This window comes from Hydra vulgaris, chromosome 10 (genome assembly GCF_038396675.1).
Source record: "Hydra vulgaris chromosome 10, alternate assembly HydraT2T_AEP".
NCBI classification, from domain to species: Eukaryota; Metazoa; Cnidaria; class Hydrozoa; order Anthoathecata; family Hydridae; genus Hydra; species Hydra vulgaris.
Window position 1 is genome coordinate 19,737,501 of NC_088929.1, and position 9,078 is coordinate 19,746,578.

The 9,078-nt window shown below is 27.3% G+C and overlaps 1 protein-coding gene across 1 annotated transcript in view; it reads left to right on the plus strand.

Moving 5' to 3' along the window:
- The window catches only part of LOC100200033 (4-hydroxyphenylpyruvate dioxygenase), a 15,554-nt gene extending 15,290 nt beyond the window's left edge, over positions 1 to 264 (plus strand). The window contains exon 12 of the mRNA XM_065807443.1: positions 1 to 264. This exon is cut by the window's left edge and continues 167 nt beyond it. The gene's annotated coding sequence lies outside the window, so the exon portion shown is untranslated.
- Positions 265 to 9,078: the final 8,814 nt, after the last annotated feature.

The window sequence follows — 9,078 nt, forward strand, 5'->3', positions numbered from 1 at the left end:
TTTTTGAGACAATCTTGCAGTTTTCTTCGTACTTATTTCTATTTTTGTAATAAATTTTTTACTATTTTTTTATAGCAAATTAAAAAAAAAAAGTTCACTCTAATCAAATCTGCAAACATATGCAAACATATTAAATTGAAAGTTAGTAAATGATTGAGAGATAAAGAGAACTATTGTAGAACAGGATTAATGAGCCTTAATAATTGCGATTTGTATGAAACCAACATTGTGTAAAACTTTATTGACTTTTAAACCATAAACAAATCTGCAAACATATTAAATTGAAAGTTAGTAAATGATTGAGAGATAAAGAGAACTATTGTAGAACAGGATTAATGAGCCTTAATAATTGCGATTTGTATGAAACCAACATTGTGTAAAACTTTATTGACTTTTAAACCATAAACAACATGATTTGGTTTTTTAATAAAAAAAAGAATGTAAAGAAATTGTTTTTGTTGACGAAAACAATTTTTTTAAGAATAATGGAAATTTACTTGGTGATGCGCATAGCAACTAAATGTATATACATTTGGTTGCTATGCGCTATATATATATATATATATATATATATATATATATATATATATATATATATATATATATATATATATATATATATATATATATATATATATATATATATATATATTTAAACAACTTTAAAATGTATTCTACAAAATAGAGTACTTAATGTTCTTAAAAGAACAGTAGCCGTATTCTCTTCTCTCCGTTAATCTTAACGGAGCGTTAGTCAAAATTTTTTTTAAAATTACATTAATAAAAAATTTATTTAAAATTATAATTTTTTAACCATAAATGTTTTATTTTGGTATAAGTTTTATTTTAACGAATTTATATAAATTTTCGTCATTTCTTTACTTAAAAATATTGTAAAGAAATTTCAGACAAAAGCTCCGTTAAGCTTAACGTAGAGATGAGAATACGGCCGCAGAGCATTTATAAATTAGTAGAAAATCACTTAACAAAATTTTTTTTCATTTAACACTGTGTTCCATCAAGAAAGACTCATTAGAAATGAATGATCAAATTAATAAAACTTCAATTTATACCAAAAATTAAATTACAGGAAGTCGCAAATGTCTTAACTACTTTAAAATACAAATTGTATTTTGTATGTTTAACGTATATCTGATTTTTTTTAATTATATGTCATTGGTTCTTATTTTAAATCCAAAAAAATTTAAACATGCAAAAAAAAATAAGTCCGGTTATTACAGTGTTTATATATTATTATAGAACCTCAAAATTTTAATGGCACGAGGAACCCTTGTTGCCAATGACTAGCCTTGTTTGCAAGCGCTGATTTTTTGCGTTTATAACCAACTATTTATAATAAACTCTTTTTCATAACTAGTTTTCAAATAAATTGTATCCGCCATATTGGACCTCTTCTGTTCTATATATTAACGACCTAACAAAAGCCTCGGAAAAACTTAAAGTAATTATGTCAATGACATAATTACTTTAATTCAATTATGCCAATGACAAAAACTTATATTATTCCTCGAATTCAATCAAAGACCTTTATGAACGTATGAACAAAGAGCTTAAAAGAATAAATATATGGTTGAAACTAAATAAGTTATCACTAAATACACAAAAAAACAAAATATATATTGTTTCATTCCAAAAAGCAAAAAAGTACTATACCAACTATCCTTCCCTCACTAAAAATATATCATGGAGAGCCTACATAAGTATAATAAACACCAAAGTTTCAAAAAATATTGTGATACTCTACAAAGTTAAAACTATGTTTTCCTAATATAATCTTAAACTGCATTATTTTTCTTACATTCAAAGTACGCTAATATTACGTGGGCAAGTACATACAAACCCAAATTGAGTACTATTTATAAAAATCAAAAGCATGCATCAAAATAAGTTTATACTTAAGATAAACTCACACATGCCGAACCCTTACTAAAAACCTTGAATGCACTAAATGTTTACCAAATCAACATCTACTAAAATGTACTATTTATGCTTAAATACAAACTTGGACTAGTCCCATCGGATTTTTTAGAACTTCTTTTAAGTAAACTCTAATAGATATATAACAAGAGCAACAGGCAACTTCCCTACTGCCTAAAAGAACAACAAAGTTCTCACGGTATTCTATTTCCTACCGGGGTCCGTACCTATATAACAAAATAATATCCAAAAATATAAAATTTAAAGTATTAAATAATCCTGCCAACTTGAAAAAAAAAATTAAACACCTCATACTTAATATAAACAATTATGTCGACATGTATTAAACTTAACAACAAAATTTATACTAAAATATTTATGTGTATCACCGACTCCATGATAAGTCTTCATAGACTTCTACAAGTTTTCTTTTACAACAACATGTACATATTTGAAGTAACAAAAAACTTTATGTCTTTTTTTTTTATTTTTTTATTTTTATTCTTTTATTTTTAAAAAATACTCGTAGTTTTTATGATACACTTTTAATTTACGCTATACTTAGAGTAGTACAAAAAGGGCGTTCCAGCACATTTTTTTTCAACCATATACCTATCCATATTCTCATATCATATTTCAGCCATATACCTATCCATATTCTCATATCATATTTCAACCATATACCTATCCATATTCTCATATCATATTTCAACCATATACCTATCCATATTCTCATATCATATTTCAACCATATACCTATCCATATTCTCATATCATATTTCAGCCATATACCTATCCATATTCTCATGTCATATTTCAACCATATACCTATCCATATTCTCATACCATATTTCAGCCATATACCTATCCATATTCTCATGTCATATTTCAACCATATACCTATCCATATTCTCATATCATATTTTAACCATATACCTATCCATATTCTCATATCATATTTCAACCATATACCTATCCGTATTCTCATATTATATTTTAACCATATACCAATCCATATTCTCACATCATATTTCAACCATTTCAACTGAGCCAAAATAATATATATATATCAACCATAATATATGAACATATTATGGTTACAAACTTTCTTACAAACATGAGCTATTGTAATTTTAAATCAATTCTTTATTATCAACCCATGAGTTGAACGAATCAGGATACCCATACCACTTTACTAATGACTTGTTTTTAAGTTTACGAATAACTTTTTCAATCCTAAATATGTTTTGATCAGTTTTTTGCATTTCTTGTTCATAAAAAGTACCTTGTATTTCTTCACCATTATCGTCAGTTATTTTATACGTTGGTGGATCTGTGAACTGAACTTGTGACACTGTAAAAACTTCTTCAGTCCATCTCGGTGTGTATCCTTTTTCAAACGTTCCTTTCTTTTTAGTTATCCTAGCTCTATCACCAATTGAAAACTTTGGTTTTACAGACTCTAATCGTACATTTCAATTTAGATTGAACCAAACAATATTTTCATTCTTTTTATTACTAGCTTCAACTGGTGTCATTTTAATTGAAGAATGCTTTGTGTTGTTGTATTTATTTACTATTTCATCTAAGACGTCGATATATTTTCTAGTAGAATTAGCTAAAAATTACTTAAACATTTTATCTTTCATTGTTCTATTCCAACGTTCAACTACACAACTTTTTTATTCATTTTCAGTCATTGAGTTTAGAAAAAGATTTCATTTCAACTAAATCAGCAACCCATATTTCGTCGATTCAATTTACAATCACTTTTCTTTTTCTGAAATGTTTTACAACGGGTCTATGATGTTCGTTTGCAAGTGTGTCAGACCATTTCAGATCCATAATATTTAGGTCTTTCAGACCCATATGAATTACTTCTTTATCCTCTTCTTTTTTACTGATCGTTGGTAGTGTTTTTGATTAGCTTTAGTTTCAACACCCAAACTAAACTTTGATTTAGATGATATAATAGGTTTTATAATATCTCGTTCAATTCTTTCACGTATTATGGATTTTTTATAGAATCCATTTCTTCGATCATAATTTTATCAGCTAAATTTTTTTTTGCGGTATCATCGAAGTATTTATAAGCAAGATCGTGATGGTAAGCTGCATTATCAGTTCTATCTATAGGTTTACTCCATTCTTTATATGCGTCAGTAGAAGTTAATCGTTCATCTAAATTAGTGCCAGGACCTGCAAAGTTCATTCCCGGTAAATGCATTTGACCTGGAAACTTCGACCATGGTAGTTTTATTTTACGTGTTGCTGAATTAAACGAACTCACTAAATCTCCTCCTTTTTTTGATGGTACAAATTGAGTTTTTAATTTTCCACAAATAGCGCAAGTTCCACGTTGCATATTTCTATTGTTTTTACTCACAACATTTTGCAAGTTTAGTGTATTTGTTTTGTTTCTACATTTAACGCAGTACATTTTTTTATATATTTAAGGTTTTTTTTCTTTTATATATAAAATGCCTATTGATAATAAGGATTATTCATGGAAAGCGAATAAAAATAAAAGAAATAATAGTAAGTTGTTTCCTAAGAGTATAAGAGGAATTATTGTTGGAAAGTCGGGTTGTGGAAAAACTACTTTATTATTAAATTTTCTTTTGAGACCTGGTTGGTTAGACTATAATAATTTACAAGTTTTTGGAAAAACTCTTTTTTAACCAGAATACAAAATATTAAAGCAATCTTTTGAAAAAAAATTGCCAAAGGAAATTGTTGGTGAAATATTTAATCTACAAGACGAAATAGAAAAACTAAATGCAAGCCCTGCACTTATAATTAAAGAAGTTTCAAAAAATTTGAAAGATAAAGCAGATATTGAGTGTAAGTTTTTTGAAACAGCTGATGCTGTACCAGATCCTTTGATAAACTGCAGTTAACAAATGAAAATAAGTGTGAAAAATATTATACAAGAGGAACGCATAGTAATATAGATTGTTTCTATCTTGCACAAAATTATTTTATGTTACCTAGGCAAACTATACGAGAAAATACAAATTTTATTTGCTTATTTCCACAAGATTCAAAGAATTTAAACCACATTTATAATGATCATGTTTCAAGTGATATGACAAAAGACGAGTTTAAAAGTTTTTGTGAGAAAGCTTGATCAGAGCCTCATGGATTTGTTATTATAGATCTATCTTCTAAAAAAGATTATGGAAAATATAGAAGTGGATTAAATTGTTTTTATATACCAAATTGATGAAAAAATTTTTTGTCAAAAAATATTGTCTATATAAAAACAAAAATGACTTAATAAAAAATGTTTATTAGTAAGCGGAAATAGCAGTATAATAAGAACTAATTTTTCTCCTACAATCAAGCTTGATAATAAAAAAGAATATGAAATGGCTCTAGTTAGAATAGATACAGCTTACAGTTTTCCTAATATTAATTCTTCAAACAACAGTTTTAGATATAGCGCAGATAATGGATCAACTTGGAAGGTTATAAACATTCCAGTTGGATCTTATGAAATTGTTGATATGAATAATTATATCCAATCGATTATGATAGGAAACGGTGATGCAAGTTCAGGAGTTGCAAATATTACAATTGTAGCAAATAGGAATACATTAAGAGCATCTTTAACTCTTGCAGCTGGTTTTAAAGTTGATTTTACAAAACCAAATTCAATTAGAACTGTTTTTGGTTTTGACAGTGGAATATATTCAGCAGGCTCCAATATAGGAACTAATATAGTAAACATAATAAGTGTTAATAGTGTACTAGTAGCAAGTGATATAATAGCATCATCGTATGTAAATGGAGGAACAAGTAATGTTATATATTCATTTTACCAGATGTAGGTCATGGATATAAAGTTATTGAAAAGCCAAATTATGTAACTTATGCACCACTAATACTAAAAAAAATAGCAGGCATGGAAAATAGATTGGTTGATCAAAATGGAAATCTTTTGGATTTACGAGGAGAAGAAGTAACTATTAGATTTCATATAAGAGAAGTAAAGAAGTCGTAAATAAGTCGTAAAATAATTTTCGTAATTTAAAAAAAAATTATTTTACTTTCATATAAAAATGAGTAAATATACTAATATTAAAGTAAATATTTCAGAGGGACAATTGAAAAAAATTAAAAAAGCAATTGATGGAGATGGTTATGGAGCTAGTATTAAATTAGCTCATTCAGATCTTAATGGTGATCATCTATTAGCAGTAACAAAAAGGCAATTGAATAAAATTACGAAAGCATATGAAAATGGTACTGGTGTGATAATTAATTTAAGTAAAGCGCAACTTATTCACAATTCTAAAATAGAGGGTGGATTTCTTGGAGCACTATTACCTTTCCTTGGTACAGCTGGAAGATTTTTATTATAAAGTGTCGCTCCAGCTCTTACAACAGGTTTATTAACAGGAGTAGGTTCAGCAGCTGGATCAGCTATGGTTGATAAAATTGCTGGAAGGGGTGTTGTGTACATGAAAAAGAATGGAAAAGATGTTAAAATGACTGCTGCAGGAAATGCTTTATATTTAAGACCATGGAGTAAAGGTGGTTCTATAGGTGATGGATTGTACTTACGTAGTGGAAATGGATATACATCAACAGGATCAGGTTTATTATTAGGACCAAATTCACCATTTGCTAATATTCCATTTTTAAATATACTTCTATGATTTTTTAAAATTTTTTATAATCTTAAGAAAAAGAAATGCCAGTACATATTCTAGGAAAAGCATATGCAAATGAACTTCCAAAACCACTTATTTATTCTAAAGAACACTCAAAGATATTCAAAGATTTGGAGCATCCTTCAGTATTAATAACTGAGAAAAAATATGAAATACTTGCACAATACGACATTACAATAAAATCTCGATCACATAAATATATTCTTTTAAAGTTTGGTGTAGTAGTTAATGAAGGTGTTTCATTAAAAGAAGAACTTAAATTAAAAATGTTAAGTTTACAAAACTCTGTAATATCAGAGTCTGTTGATGATATTGTAGTAAATGTTGTTAATAATTCCTATTCTGATCTATTGATTAAAAAAGGGGATAGTTTGTATTTTGTGAATTTATTGTAAATATTTTTTTTTTAAATAATTAAAAAAAAAAAATTATTTTTGCTTATTAAAATGGAGCTTAATTGCGAAAAGCTATGTAATAATATTTATTCAGATATACAAAATGATGCAAATGATAAAAATTTCAATAAAATATATCCAAATCTTGCAAATGCACCTGATGAAGAAAATAAGATTATTAGTGCACATATATATCGCCTAAACACAATTAGTGAGATTAAATAAAAAATAGAGAGTGAAAGAGAAAAGAGAAATATGTTAAGTAAAAAATCATAGAGCTGTAAAAATAATTTCAGCTATTGATAATTCATTACTAGCAAGTACTATGGCACTTGGAACTATTGGAATTGGCTATTTAGCAACAATAATTGCAGCACCAGTAGCTATTGCATGTAAAAATGCAGCATTAGGAGCAGGTGTTTTATCATTAATAGGAAGTCAAGTTAATAAAAAATTAAATTTAAAAGCAGAAAAGCATGAAAAGATTAAAGTACTTGCTGATTCAAAACTAAATACAATAATTGACTATATTTCTAAAGCTTTAGTAGATGGAAATATAGATAACAATGAATTTAAACTAATACTTAGTGAACTTGAAAAATTTAAAGCTATGCTTGAGCAAATTAGAACCAATTCAAAAGAATTAATTAATAAACAAACTAAAGAATCATTAATTAAACAAGGAAGAGATGAAGCAATTAATATACTCCAAAGCAGATTTAGTAAAAATTTAAACGTCAAAACATAAAACATAAAACATAAAACGTAAAGCGACTTATGTTGTGTTTTTTTTATCTTTATTTATAAAAAAAGCAAAATGTCATTTCTAAAAATTAAAGATATTGAAAAAAGAGACAAAATTTTTAAAGAATTCTTAGAGATTAAAAAAAGAATACGTCAGAATAATTTAAATGAAGAGATGGGTGAAACTAATTTACAGTTAGGACTAGAAAAATTGTACAAGCCATTAATTGATAGTCAAGATGGGATAAAAGAAAACATATTTTAATTGCAAGATCAAGATGATAAATTAGCTCTTACTTTTTCAAATTCTTATCCTGAAGCAAAAAGAGAGGTAATGATAGCTGAAACTAAAGAACTTTTACCATCTCATGAAGAATCTAAAGGTATGAGACTAGGAAAAATTGCAACAGATTATCTAAGAATGTATGCTAATAGTAAAAAATCTACAGATACTACATTTGGGATACGTGATGAAGATGGTATATTTTATATTGGAAAAAAACCAATACATATTAATGATGATGATATAATTATTGATAATGAAAAATATTATGGTACTCCTGGACTTTGGGAGTTGATAGTGAAGTTTAATCCTAGTAAGGGAAAATATAGTGAAGATGATCTTAAAAGGTGTCGAAATATATTAATACAAACAGATGCGATTACTTCTGAAAACCCATACAAACCAAAGTTGTCTCGTAGCGGAAAATACAGAGAAATAATAGCACCCATTTGGAAAGACATAAAAGAAAATAGGAAGCGTGAATCAAAAGGAAATGGAATTGGAAGAAGAATAGGAACAAAAATACAAACTATAATTCTTCCTAGCGACCCTGATGCATTAGTTGAAAAGCTTGATTTATGTATAGCTGCATGGAGAGCAGGTAACACTGGAGCAAGAAATGAAGGTGTTGCAATTTGTGATGAATTATTAAGACAAGGTAAAATAGATAGTTCACAGTCTAAAGCAATACAAAATAATTTATAATATGTATCAGTGTATAAAAAAAATATATAGTACATAAAAAAATGCTAATTGTTAATAATAAGAGATATATAAAGAAACATGTTGTTGGAGGAAGTGGTATATTCGAAAAGCATAAGAGATTTATTTAAACGAATAAAAGCGTCAAATGTAATAAGAGTATCATCAGCTATGTTGAAGAAGACGGCTGCTACTGATTTAGGAAAAACTGCAATAAGTGCTGCTAAATCAGCAGGAAACTTTCAAAATCAGCGATAGAAGCTGCTAGAAATGCTACAGTTGAAAAAGGAAAATAATTAATTGATAAAGCATCTTCAAAAATAGTTTCACAACTTAT